The following is a 14557-nucleotide window of genomic DNA, read 5'->3' as shown; positions in this document are numbered from 1 at the left end:
CGGCACGTAGCGCGGCCCGGCCGGCAAGCACTGTCGCAGCCCGCCCGGCTGCACAGCGTCGACGCTGGCGGCCGCCTCTTCCCCCCCCCGCCTCTCGCCGACGAGCAGCTCCACAAGCCAATGGCGCGTCAGCACCGTGGGGCGAGCGGCGGGTCGGACGTGCGGCTTCCAATGAGGCGGGAGCGCAGGCGGGCCCGGGCAGCTCGGCCACCAATGGCAAGCATAGGCGGGCCAGGCGTTGGCGGCGGCGGGCGTCTCGGCGAGGTGGGGTGTAGCGCCGTGGCAGCCAACGGGGAGCGGGAGTGGGCGTGTCCGGGGCGCCCCTGGCGCCGGCGCCGGGGATCCCCGTGCGCCCAGTGCCGTTTCCGCCCGGCCTGGGGAGAAGCTGCCGCTGCTGCTGCCAGGGGGAGGGGCTGGTGCCGCGGCCGCCGCTGAGGGCTTGCGCTCCCGCCGGCTGCCCAGGAGACGCCGTGGCGCTGAGCCGGGCCTAGTGCCGTGCGGGGGCCCGGGGAACGGGCCGGCCAGGTAGGCGCGGGCTGGCGGGTGGGGACGGGTCGTGCCCGGCGGCGGCGGGGCTGGCGGGAGGGAACGCCGGGGCGGGAAGGCGGGAGGCTCCCGGCGCGGGTCGCGTCCCGGCGCTCCGCTCCGCCCTGGCTCGGTGGTCCGGGTGTTAAGGCCCCGCCGTGCCGGTTGGGCAGCGTCCCGGGAAGCCCGGCCTGACCTGACCCGGTGGGGGAGGCCCGGCCCGGCGGCGCGGGCCATCATGGCGGTCTCGGCGGTGCGCGCCGTCCGCGGCGGCCGGGCTGGGCCCGGGGTGGCGGGCCGGTGCGGGGCTGGGCCTGGCCGCGGGGCTTTGTCGGTGGAGGCGAGCGCCGGGGAAGCCCCGCCGCAGGGTGGTCGGTCCGCTCTCCTTTTCTCCCCCTTATTGTCCCGGTGGGCCTTGGGGGTCGTTGTCCGTCTTGGGGCAGCCCCCTCTGGGTCGCCTGTGCCCCCGCCGCCCGCCCCTCACCGCTGGCCCCTCCGTGCCTCGGGGGAGGCGGTGTTTGACCTGCATTTTCTGCTTTCTCATGGTGCCCGCCCGGCGTCTTCCCCCGTAACCCCCCGCCCGCCCGGCGCCGGGGGCTGCAGCGCAGATTCTCCCGCATTCCCCCGTCCGTCACGCGTGGCCGCCGCGGGGGTGGGTTCTCGGCTGCCCTGCCCGCGCCCCGGCCCCACTCCGAGCCCCACCGCCTTCCCTCTCACAGCACCGGCAAGGTCACTGTCGCCCGGCGGCTCGTCCTTGGGTGCCGGTGACCGGAGTTCACCGCCGGGTCGGGCGGGGAAGCGGCGGCGGGCGGCGTCTGCCCGTCCCGGGTGGGGGAAGGAGCCGAGGTGCGAGGCAGCGTGTGGCCCCGTGGAAGTGGGTGCAGCAGGCGGGGGGGGCGGTTCACAGCCGCTTCCCGGCCCTGTCCTTGTGTTCCTTTGCCAGGAGCTAGGATCCCCCCGGGTGGGCTTATTTTTGGGAGGGGGAGGGTGCTCCGCATGTGTGTGGAGGGCACGGGTGCTGCAGGGCTGCGGTGGCTGCTGCGGGCTCTGGCCGTGATGTCATGGGAGCAATGAGGGCATGGCCAGGGCAAGGGGGCCGAGGCTTCTCCTTGTGTGAGGGGTCTTGAAGAACTTGATGTTGACACCCGGTGGTCGTGGATTTCAGACAGTTGTCCCACACCCTGACTGGGTGTTACGGCCAGAACCTAAACCCAGAAAAAGAATTTTCTATTTATTTTTTCAGTAGAAACAAGATTCCCCTTTTCACTTGTATAGGAAATACTAGGATTTTTTTTTTTTCTTTTTCCTTCTTGTGGTTGACCCAGGAAGTCATCTTGTCACCAGCCTTCTGGGGTTTTTTTTTGCTCTGGACGTGCAGGGAGGAGGGTGTTGCTTTGCTCTGGATCCTGTGGGTAAGCGTTGAAGGCAGTGACAGCAGCTGCTGTTGGCTCTGGAGTTCTGGTTGCTATGAGAGAAGCTTCAGTAGACTTGGCTGCTATCTCCAGGGAAGGACAGCAGAGCAGCCTCCATTAGTGTGGTGGTGGAGAGATGGCTGGCTCACATTCAGCAAAGGGCTTTACTTTTTGGGCTGTTTCCACAGGTCCAATACAGAACCCAGGGGTATGTTTTGATCCCGTGGGACAAAAACCTACAAGGTGGGTTTCGCTGCTGTTCTGGAGTTAATAGAATTGCATTAAAGCGTGGGCTGGAAACCTCAAGTTGCCCTTTCCAGATATTTTGGTCTGTGTGAAAAGTAGGACAGCGAGAATTGATATGATCTTCCTGTGAAGTGAAGGCTGCAGTCGTGCCTCTTTTGAACTCCAATCTCCTTTCCAGCCAGTAACAGAGCCAGATGCTTTTCTTATTGTTTGTATGTCTCCTTCCTCCCCTTCCATTGCCTGGGCCCCACTTGCCTTATTGACTGGAATTTCTGCTGTGTGCAGTGGGTGTGTGCAGCAGACACCAGCCTGCTAGTGCTGAGGAGGGATTTTCCATTCACAGACCAGGGAACAGTCAACATAAAGGCCCAGCTCAACTTTGGGACTGGAAACAGAAAGCAGGGAGAAGAGTTTCCCTCTGCTGCAGAGTGAAATCCGTCCCCTGCGCTTCTGTGCGGTTGTATGTCAAAATGTGTAGAAAATGCTGCTCTGCTGTGGAATAGGGAGGTGAAACTCCTGTGAGTAGTGGGGACAATTCCTCTCCTTCGGTTGACTCAAATACTTGATGAAGGAACAGTTTCCAGGAGGCCATTTTTGACGTGACTGTGTATTGTGGAATCTGCCAGCTTCTATCCACACTGTCTGCTTGACTGCAATAGCTTCCTTTTTTTTTTAAGGAAGAAAGAGCGCCTTTCTTATCTGCTTAACTAACCATTTGGCACTGGCCTCTGTCGCTATGATATTGTGTTGTCGAGGTGGAGCTATCAGCATATTCCAGTGCATTTCTTAGAGATGAAACTGTTAGTTGAGATATGCAGTGTGGGAAATGGGAACAGATTAGTATTAGAAAACAACTGCCATCTTTGCAAAGTAACATCTCCAGTGGGGAGCCTCTTGCCCTGGCCTGAGTTACCAAACTCAGAATTACTGTGAGCTTGAAGCAAGAATTCCAGTATCAGAGTAACGTGAGAGAGATTAAAATATGCCCTTAAATCCACTTGACTGGCAGCAATCATGTGGTAGATGCCAAACTCCAAGCAGCTTTTACATTTGAGGATCTGTAGCACACAAATTGTTTCACAAGGTGGGGTGAGCAACTTCTAACCCCTATAACGCATCTGTCACGGGGGCTGAATGTGGTTCTGCTGCCTGGCATGGAGTGACGTGACAACAGTAAGGAACTTAGGATGTTGCGAGTATGAAGACCAGCTCCTCGGTTTAAGAAAATACAGCAGGTGATCTTTGTGGCCCCTTAGTTTTTGTTTACAGTCCCTGCGTACATTGCTTACAGCCTCTCTGTATGTTATAAGGGGGAAATGGTCCAGGGCCTCGCATCCTGAATAACCAGCACCGCTCTGACAAGGCCCTGGCTTTTCGTTTTACTGTCATATCCCAAGTGACCTGAAAGTGAGATTCCTTAGCTAATGTTGCCTGAGATTTTCCCACCCCAAGGTAGGGTGGTGAAATCCCACATACATTTAAATCCCTTTTTAGAAAGAGGACTCAGAGCCAGATCTTGTTTTAAAAGTAATAGGCCAGAGTTGAAAAAAACACATAGGAAAGAGATGGCATTGAACTGGCATCTCAGAATGTGCAAAAGCTCGTGCTTTTTTTTTGGGGGGGGAACAACCATCAACCATTGATTTAAATTTTCCAAATGTTCCTTGAAGTAAAAGAAGCATTTTAAATTCAGACTTCCAGGTGCAAAGTGTGCAAGGGAGAGCTAAATGTGTGATGTCCCAGCCATGTCATTTATTAGTCTGACCAGTCTATTCTTTCTCCTATTTTGGATGATCAGACTTTTACAAACTTGTTTTGAATGATGTGATGAGATAAAAATGTTTCTATCTATCCTGGCAGTAGTTAAACAAACATACTGAGTGTTCAGAGGTTTGAAAATTCAAAAATTGTTGTTCTCATGGCAATCTTACTGTATTACAGATGCACATTTGTGTTCTTACCTTGGTGCCACTTGTGTGTGTAACTCTGTAATCTTGCCAGTGAAATCTTGTGTCATGTGCAGTATATAAGAAAGGTTGCAATAGATAAAGTTTGTTATACATATACACGATGTCGTAGCAGTGCTTGAGCTGAAAGTGTTAAATGTGTGCTCAAATGTATAGCACGTGAGATGTTAAGTCCCAGTTGCCCCATGAAACTTAAGCTGCTATTTGATTTTAAAATAAAGACTTTGTTGCATTATACTTGTCTACTTAGTGTTTTTTCCTCTTTCAAATGAAAAGAAAAATAGCTATGGATGTTAAAGCTGTTAGAGATTCTACAACCGGTCTTTGGCTTCCATGGCCGAGTGGTGGCAAGAGTTAGTGCACAGTAAGTTTGCACTATATTATTAGAGACAGTTTTCTATAAATCTGATTTAGCCTGAACCTTTTGCTCATTTCAATAATGGAAAAAAGCCCCAGACCATAATGTAGCAAGACTTCAACATCTTGAACTGTGGGAGCTGAGATTTCTTTTCCAATTTTAATTCCTTATTGGAGTTGCTGGGGGTTTCTTGGTGTATTGTTGTTTGTTGGGTTCTGTGGTGTGTTGTTTTTTTTTTTTTTTTTCCCACGAGATTTGCTATTTTGGTGGCAATTTTCCAGTATTCCTGTAGCAAATCAGCCGAGCAGCGGCCCCGGTTCCTGCTGATCAGGGAGAATGTGCAGCGCTCCTGCGCTCCCCGCTGAGCTCACGCAGGGGTGGGACTTGCTAAGCTGCTGAAATCGCAGCTAATGCCCACTGAGCATGCTGAGAAACAGTTTTTCAACCGCCCCTAGTTTAAATTTTTTTTTTCTTCTATAATTAGTAAAGATGCTCTTTGTCTTGGAGGATGATCTGCGCAACAAATCAGGAGATTCTTGTTCATCGGCCCCCTTCCCCCCTGCTCGAGCTGGTGGTGAAGTATTATTTTCCTGTAACAAAAACAGCTAAAGGGATTTTTCCCCTCACTTCAACTCGATGAGTCTGAACTTCAAAAGCTGTAGCCCAAAAGAAGAAATCTGCAGCGAATAATAGCCTTCGTGCTAGTTTTTGTTGCCACAAGCCCTGTAGGAGCGTCCATATTGTTTAAATTGTAAATGTGCAACTTTCTGATCCTTAAGTCTAATTTAAATGCTTAAACAGTAGAACAAACAAATTACCTTGTGAAAGAATAAATTTGAGAAAGAAAAGCTTTCTTGGCGAGTTTTATTTTCCTCCCACCAAACACACACAAAACTCACTTATTGTAATGAGCAATATGGGAAATATTCAGGAGAGTGTAGTGGTGTGCTCAGACTTCAAGGTGGAAAAATGTGGGAGGACCTGTCAGCAGTTTGAGTGACAAGCTTTTAGTGAGCAGAAGTAATTTCTTTTGTGGTCAGGAGCCTAATAGTCCCACGTTCACCAAAAAAAAAGGGGGAACGAAGAGAGAACATAGAGCGGCATTGAGAAATAGTCAGGAATTTGGCTCTTAGAGTGAAGTTTAGAAGTGATCTGTTGTTTATGCTAAAGTTTAATCCTTATAAACTCGATAACGTAGACAGGTCTCGCATTCCTCCCCGAGGGTCACGGAAGGGCTAAGTTTAGCAAAGGGGAGGCAGCCCAGGCACTCAGGTCTCTGCAGTTTTCAAGGCAGCAAACTTTTTTGCTTATTCATCCTATTCTAAATGAGCTTAGTTTTTGTTGTCGGTTTTGGTTTTGTGTGTTTTTTGGGTTTTTTCGGTTTGTCTTTTTTTTTTTTCTTTTACTTACAAGCAGCCTTTTGAGACAGAATGTGAGTTGCAAAAACAAAATGCTTAAGCCCTAAAATATTTCAAAGTAATTTCAGAGTAGAAAGGTCACGGTGCTTTTGATGTGTTCATATTTAGAGCATGGTTACAATTGCAATCATCCACATTGACAAGAAGATATTGTCTGGATTTGGTAGCTGCTCATTTAGTGACTCAGGCTTATTGCTGTTGTCCTTACGGAGCTCCTGCCAGGGTTTTCTTCTGCAGCTTTGCTGATTTACAGGACAAAACTTTCTCGGTGACCGTTCCAGCAACCCAGAAAACGGTTTGAAGTTCCGATACCAAGAAGAATCCTCTTGACTTAGAAGTGAGCAGTTTGAAATGCAAGTTGTTGATAGGGAAGGAGTGCGAGACCCCTCCACCGAACTTTTAACAGAACGCGCCTGCTGAATGTGATTTGGTATAAGAAAAAAACCAAACTATCAGGATGCAGCTTGGAGTTTTCGTTTGTCGGTGTCAGATAATGCAGTCTCTTTGTTTTGCATAGACTTTGAGTCATGAAAATAAGTGGCTGGAGGATTTTTGAGGATTGCACTTCATGGAAATATTTGGATAAGGAAGCTCAGGCAGGAGGAGGGAAAGACGTGGCTTCTGGGAGCAGAATGTAGGAGCTGCGGGAGGATGGGACCGCGGCTCCAGGCTTCTCATCCCAGCTCCAGGTAGTGCAGAGAGCAGGAGCGGAGGAGGGTTTTTCAGCGTGGCCCTGTTTCCTGCCTCTGCCCAAATTACGACTTGCTGGCAGTGCTCTGTAGGACCGGTGCCCCTTCAGGGCGCTGGGGTGGAAGCTCCTCCCAAGGAGCAATTCTCAGATGTTTTTATTGGAGAGAGTGAGGAGGTGAGAATGCATCCTTGCTTGTAGGCAGGAAGGAATACACTGGGAAAAGTTTGAGAACCAGTGATTTAGGAGACCGAAGTGCCCTGGGGGTTCAGCGTGGAGCCCTTAAAATAGTCAGCATGTCTCAACCTGAGTGGCAGTATCAATTTATAGATACTGGGAAGAATATGTGAGTGAGCCGTTTGCATTCATGTAGCCTTTAACTAAAGACACTGAACCAAATTGTTTCCTGTGTTTTGGTGGCATTAGGTTGGAATAGCTTATAATCATGCAGCAAGAATGCTTTCAGTAATGTGGCTGTAGATTAACTTTTACCACAGCAAAGATCTGGAAGCTTCCTGTATAAATACAGCTAAAGTGAACCTTTAAAGGAAAGACAACTGCTTGATCAAGTTCCGTAGGCTCTGCTTGACTGCGGAGGAGCCTAGCTTTCTGATTCAAAGTTCTCTTGTAGTTTCATGAATTACAAGGATGTTGGGGTTCAAGATGGCCTGGAGGTTAATAGGGAACAAGAATACTTGTAGAGTGAAAGCCAGGTTCTGAGCTTACCACAAATTCTTTGTTGTGCAGGTCTTCTAATATCCACCTCAGGGTTTGCTTGTATATGGAAATTGGTGTGTTAAACTGGAATGGGTGTTTGTGATGCACTGTGTGCAACTTTGTGCAGGTTTTTGGTGCACTCTAGTGATACAGTTCCATGGCAATTGAAGCTGACCTAACGTGCTGCTGCCACAGTCCTGCTCCCCATCCCACCATCATCGCTTTTGCCTCTCTTCTGGCCCATGCCTGCCGCGGTAATGAACTATTCAGGAAGTTTACCATGGCCAAAACAAGTGCATTTCATTTTTGGAAGTGAGAGTTTTCTGCTGTTTTCCCCCTGAACTGCTGGACTGTGGGGTCGGGTTTGCACCAGTGCAGAGAGGGCCGGGGAGGCTGCGCTGAAGCGGTGCCAGCTGAAGTCAGCTTGAAACTATTGCAGAACTGCACCCTGCGACTGAGGTTACTCCGGGTGAAGTTACACGAGACAGCTGAGTACATCCAACAGCTCTGCTGCTCGATGGGGGAAGTTTTGCTCCCCCTTCCTCTCCGACCCAACGTGGAATTCTGCATTTTTTTGTTTGTCAGCTCTGGTTCTTGCTGGATCCCTCTTCTGAACTCCTTCAGCTTGTGAACCCAGCAGAAAGCTCTGCTGGGCTTATTTTGTGTTTTGGTTTTTGCTGGATTATTGTTTTTTGCCAAGACAGTGATCTGAATCAGCTCACCGAGAGATTTGACAAGCATCCAGAGCCCTCATAAAATAAATAGGGGAGAGCATGTGGGTGGAAGCACAGAGGATGTGGTGGGGAGCCGAGGGGGGAGCGGGGGCTTGGGACATGGGGCGGCCAGTTGGGGCTGTCCCTGCACCTTCACCCCCCTCCGAGAGGAACCCTGTGGTAAAACACTCTGGGTTTGTACCCCTCGATGACTATGCATGGAGTAGTTTCTTTAGATGAACATTTAGTTTTCTGCTTGAAAATTGGCTGTGTAGTCTTTCCTTCCTCCGCTCTTGTTTGCTTGGGAAGTTGGTCAGATGTGAGGTTTAACGTAGGCTTGATCTGCGGCGTTGGAATGGTGTTATAACCTACACAGGGGCCTTAACTGTTTCAAATTAACTAATTCTTGTAGGTATATTTTTGCAGAAAGTACATACAGCAGGGAGCCAAAGTGATGTCTCATTTCAGAAGATGGCAAAATGTTAATTAGTATACAGTTATTACAAATCTGTGTAAATAAATGTACCACACAATATTCCTTATCCTTTTTTTTACCTGGTAATTAGAAAGTCTTTATTTTGCCTTTACTTGCCAGTTGTTATGATTTGTAAGATATCCAGACATTTCTAAAATGGTGAATTAGAGCATACATTGTCAATCAAATTATTAAAACTATAGCAGTAAAAAAAACTGTAACATGAATTCCATATAGCTTTGGTGAAAATGTAAAGAGACATGAGTGCAACTGGAAGAACACAAACATGTAATTCAGCCAAGCTCAGTTGCAGCAGAAACTTGAATCCTATTTATTTAAAATGGAAAACTTGGTTATAGCAGCATATACTTGAAGCAGAGTGATTGTCTACATACTGCAAATCCCAGTGTGTGCTGCTCCGTCTGCTCGCTGTGTGTGGAGGCTTTTAGTTTCGTACCCAGTGAGACTATTTGGTCTGATACAACTAGAGGCAGCGTTTTGGCTGTTTGAGGTTGAATAAAGTTATTTAAATGTTAGCAAGTCATGACACCTCCAAATGCATATTGCTGTGCAAAAAAATCCACGTTGGGCGTGAGCGGTATGTCTTACGAGCAAGAAATCTCACCTGCCATGAGGCTAACCTTTTATTTAATGAAAATTTTCACAAATAGGCCCAAATCAATCGTGTTGGTCCTGTTTGGAGAGGCTATTGCTGTGCTGGAGGTGGGAGGCACTTGGATGCTGAAGTCCCAAGCTGGTGGCACCCGTGGAAATCGCCGTTAGCGCTGCTACAAGAACAATACTCGTTCCCTTTCCAGCTTGGAGCACGGGATGCGTCGGTCGGAGAAGGTCAAGAAGCCGAGCACAGAAGCACTTGCATCTGGCGGCACAAGTCCGCTGTTTGCTGGATTCTCTTCAGCCACTGTGGGTTCAGAGTATCCTTTAGGAAAAGTCCAGATACAGAATTTATAAGACAGTGAAAAATACGCAGACTTGGAGAAGACTTTCCCCACAAGCTGCCAGAGAATGTAAGAGTGAAATTGAAGTGTCGCAGTTCCTGTTTCCTGCTCCTGTATTTCTAAGTCTTACCTACACAGGTAGAAGCAATGATTTAGTCAATAAAGCACTACCATATTCTAAAAGCGAAGCTATACCTTAAAACCTGCAGTCACTAGTGAGGCCTTTTCCTGGGCGTAGCTTGGGACTGTCAGCTTGAAAGCGGTCAGCAGAATTTCCTTGAATCACACGTGGAGCAGACGCTCATGAAGGAGCAGCGAGAATGAAATGGCACGTCCAAGCGTTTTTTGCAGAACTGTATGAAAATGTAGCCAGAAGCCTTCAAGTGAGCTCCTTTGGCTGGAAATGCCGCCTTTTTTTTTTGTAACCGTGTCACGGAGCGGAGCTGGATGGGGTGATTTAGGGGAGCTGGCTGTTCTTGGAGCCAAGTTTGTAGCTTTCTGTTGCTCTTGCGGTGTCAGAGTTGAAGGCGTCGCTTCTTTTTCTGAGCGATAGTCAAGTGGGCTGTTCCCGTGAGAGTCACAGTGTTGGGGCAACATTTGCAAGGAATTCTGATATTTTCAGTTTTTACATGAAGAGAAGGTTGTGAGGGAGGAAATAAACGGCCTTGACATATATTTGAAAAATGATGGAAACTTTTCAGCATTTTGTAAAACAAAATTACCTAAGTTGCTAAGAAAGATGGTTGTTACTGAAATGGTATGTGGGTTTAAAATGTACAAATTCATCTTGAATGATGAGACTTGCTGTTGGTATGGAGAAGGTTTAATTTAGCTTAAAGTCTCTGCAGTTAAACTGATAATTCCTGCTTTTTGGGAGGCCGCTGCTTCTCTCCTGGGGTGCGTGTGTGGGTCCTAAGCCCATACTGACCGTGAATGAAACAACTGACATGGCCACAGGGATTTAAATGTTTTTTCCACCCAAGTGTTCAAGATGCAATTCTGCCAGGGCAGTTTGTCCCCACTCCCGTGCTGGTCAAATCTATTGAATTAGCTCTAGCTATCATGTGTATGACGCGAAACACTGTGTGTAACGTTTCAGAAGTAGTATCCTGTTTTTACTGGTTGGAAAATTAAGGTGCAATAAAGAGCTTGTGTCGCACATCTTATAGGCAGCACGGAGCATGGTTTTTTTGACTCCTGGTCTGGTGGTGCCTTTCAGACTGTTTTAGGTAGCCATCTCACCCACGCCAATCCTCACCTCTTCCCACGTATCTGTGTTCTCTAGTGATGTGTTGCTTTCGCTCCTTTGATTTCTTTCAGTAAAGCAACCAGTGTTTTTAATACTGATGTTAATAGGTGTGGTGGGGAGGACATTGTGTAGTGGATACAGGTGAAACAAAACCTCCCGTCTAGTTGTTCACCGGGAAGTACGGTACCATGAACCAGGGTATTTTTCCTGCTTGTTTTCACTAGCATTGTAATGCTACAAGATAATTTGGGTTAAGAACAATGTTGCTACTGATTTGTACCATCAGGACTGATAAACTATGTGAAGGGGCTTTCAGAGTATCTTGGCAAACTGTGTTTGGATGTTTAGTGCGCACAAAGTCTATGCGTGTTGTTCAGGGAGATAATTCCTGTCTGTGCTCTTTTGCTCCTGTGTTGAGATCATTCTCCTCCCCAACTGTTACCCAGCTGAGGTCTTGATAGTTCTCAGTTTTTTCATAATGACAAAATCAAATTAGCCCTACGATAACTCGTGCATGTGAAATTCCTCTTGGTTAAAGCACATAGTCCTGAATATTTTCAGGCTGTTTTTTTCTTGGGAGAATTCAGTGTCTTGCGTTTGAAAGATAAAGGAGAAAAGACGCCGATTAGGAAACGCTGGTGTTTAAGGTACAGGGAGAAGCGTGTAGATTGCTTCTAGAACATAATCTGTCCAGCTGTGACTTAGTCATCTTCAGTCTTACATAAAATGCATCCAATCTAAATAGCTGAGCATCTCCCTCCTGAATGCGGCAAACCAGCATCTTTTATGCTTATGTGAAGCCGTAACAAGCGCAGCCCATCTTAGGAGTGCCTTCATACTTGTGAACCTGCAGCATCCATCATGCTGTCAAGCCTCATTTACTCATGTGATGGGATTTTTTCTTTTTTTCTTATTCTATTCCATACTTTTTCCAAGTTTAAAGAGGTTCCTTGCTGTTGGCAGAGAATCCAGCGTTGATAATCCCAGATGGGAGAGTAGAATACGTAATGTGAGAACAACAGTGACTCTCCTGAGGCAGACTCAAGGTTTCGTTCATCTCTGACAGGGCCAAAAATTGATGCTTAGGGAGGAATGTAAGGTGAGAGTATCACAGGATCTTGGCTAAGATCTCTAATTTCAGTGGAGTAGTTCATGCTGTTACATCGAATCCAGCCCCGCTCTCAGTCGCTTTGATTTCCCTTAACTCTCCTTAAGGAAAGCGGGATCACTTGACTATCATGACATGCTTTTGTATGGATAAATATATGTCCACATTAATCCTTTGTTTATATAATTATGAGGGTTTTGGAGGGATGGGTAGATTCTTGTTAGTAACTGAAGTAAGAACCGGTAAGCGTTGTAGGACTGGGCTGTGTGTGTTGAAAGATGTTCTGTGTTTGTTAAGGGATGATGGACATTCTCGCTTGGGTAGTCAAGGAAACCGGTGCTGCGCGTGTGGTGTTAAATAAAATTATTGATAAAGATAGGTGCCGATGAATCTTACCGCTGTGAACATGAAAGATAACATTTAAAATTATATATTTATGTAATTTGCCACTAGCACGTGTATGATGGAACTGTGGGGAAGTTAACGACTTAAGTCACCTGTGCATGTGATGGAAGAACAGTCTCCTTTGGAGGTGGAGTTAGAGCTGGAGCTTCACTTGGGTAGTTCGAAGCATTCTTCAAAGGCTTCGCAGAAAGTGTTTGATGTAGTTTCAGTTTTAAAAAAAATGCTTTTTCATAAAAACTACAAATGTGCTGACTGTGAAGACTTAATGTCTCGGGCTGATGCTGCCTGGGGACCTCTCGTCTGCAGTCTGGTGCTTGATTTTGAACTCCCCTCAAAGAATTTGGATTTTAGGTTGTACTTGACCAACATGGTCTAGCTCGTGTAAGCTGCATTGCCAAGTGTAAAAATGACTAGGTGAGATTTTCCAGTCTTTTTTAGGTGGAAAGTCAAATCATCAGAAGGTTATTTTTGGCCTTAAAACACGTAGTTACGCAAACACTTAGTGGCCCTGGATAAGAAACGAGCAAAGCCCTGGGCAGCCTGATCCAAGTTGGTCCTCATTTGGGGGCAGGAGGGGGTTTCAGTCGGTTAAAAATCAGGGGTCCCTTCCAGCCTGAGTTGTTCCCTACTTGTCTGGAAGTGGGACTGGGCGTAGGGGGTGTGGGGGATGTGTCTGTTTTGGGTGGGGAGGGCAGGAGTTAGGAGGAAGAAGGGCAGGTTACTCTTACACTAGAAATGGTCGTTATAGATAAATTGCATTAGCAGTGGAGATCTAAAATATCTGGGTTTGCAACTTGGAAGGGACACAGCGCTAAAGAAGGTTGTGAGATGGAATCAGCTTTTCTTTTACTGTTCCTCAGAATCTTTTCATCTGGATAGCATAAAATATTTGATAAAGCTTCTGTCAGAGAGACAGTAGTGGGGTAATAAAGTATGTTTAGGGAGTCTGGAATTGTTTTGCCATGTTTCAACAAAATATATGAAAACATCCAGTTGCAAGGTGATGCATTTGTTAGAAAAACTTCAGAATGTGTGAAACCACATTTTGGAAAGCGGTAGCTCAAAGGGCTTTAAGGTCTTTACAGGTAGTTTCCTCTACATGTTACTTGGGCCTGTATTTTTTTCAAAAGGGTTAATGTGATTCTTGGGCATATCGAGGGTAATAGAATAGTGGGGGAAAGGAATGTGGAGCAAAAATAAGTAATCTTATAAACACAACAACGTCGAGACTGATACTGGAATTGAATTTTGGTTTCCATGCTTCAAGAAGAATGCCAGTGTATTTGGAGAGGATTCAAAGGACAGCTGCAGAAATGATCCAGGGACTGGAAAATAAGCCTCATGATGTGAGGCTTAAAGGAGCTCAACTTACTCAGCTTATTGAAAAGACAATTGAGTGAGGACTCGATCTTTTCCTAAGAGGACTTGTGAGATTTGCTGACAAAGGCATAGCAATATCAACCGAGGTTAGACAAATTCAGTCGTGAAGTACAGTTTCTTAGCAGTGATAACAATTAAACGTTGGAACGGTTTACAGGGAAGGGGAAAGCAGCAAACGTTCATCTTAGTCTTTTAAGACAGGCCTGACTCATTTCTTTCCAGAGAAAATATATTGTGATTTTTAAAAGAACGATGTCGGTGCTCCTTTCCTGACACCAGAGTTTCAGAATCTTTGAAGGTTTTGAGCTGTGATCAGTTGGCACGAGTTCAGATACAGGCACCCACAGTCAAAGCCAAGATCATGGAATTAAGATGAATTTAGAGGAGATATAGTTAACCTGGTGCTAGAATAGTGCCTTGCATGAGACACATAAGATGTGAAGGGAACTCTGAAATTTAATGCTTTGTGGCTGCATTGTTGGAACTCGGTTCTTTCCCATACTGCGCTGCTTCAGATGTTTCAGATATGGTTAAGGCTTTCTGAAAGCCTCTGCAGAGGAGCCCTGATGTAACTGTGTACACTCACTGTATTCTGATGAGCGTTTCTGAATTCCAGTTGACCGCAGCAGAAGTCTGTAAATCTTTCTCATCCTTTTTTAGAAACAGTATTAAGAAAATTGCACAATGGCAATATGATGACAATTCCTCTGAGATGTGAAGTGAGTGCAAGCTCTCCTGGTGGGTTTCATTCTTAAATTAATGTAGGATATTCTCTATCTCTCAAGTTAACTGTACTGAGTTGGAAAGTTTATCCATGTTGGAAACAATAGGAAATAATTGTCAGAAGCAGTATTCTAATGGCACTTGTTTGCTGGTTTTCGTGCCATCAAAATGAGAGCACTTCAGTAATTCTGTTCCTCCCTCGCTTTGTAAATTC

General features: G+C 46.8%; 1 protein-coding gene across 5 annotated transcripts in view; it reads left to right on the top strand.

Moving 5' to 3' along the window:
* The first annotated feature begins 306 nt into the window (after positions 1–306).
* Positions 307–14557, top strand: part of SETD5 (SET domain containing 5) — a 64977-nt gene continuing 50726 nt past the window's right edge. For 2 of the 5 annotated variants that reach the window (XM_082060219.1, XM_082060217.1), the window contains exon 1: positions 307–525. The gene's annotated coding sequence lies outside the window, so the exon portion shown is untranslated. The remainder of the gene's footprint in view (positions 526–14557) is intronic. The other 3 variants (XR_014184789.1, XM_082060216.1, XM_082060218.1) reach the window with 2 other exon arrangements.

Source organism: Streptopelia decaocto, assembly GCF_964273445.1.
Source record: "Streptopelia decaocto genome assembly, chromosome: 8".
NCBI classification, from domain to species: domain Eukaryota; kingdom Metazoa; phylum Chordata; class Aves; order Columbiformes; family Columbidae; genus Streptopelia; species Streptopelia decaocto.
The sequence above is the reverse complement of the archived record's forward strand: the minus strand, read 5'-3'. Positions and strand labels throughout refer to the sequence as shown.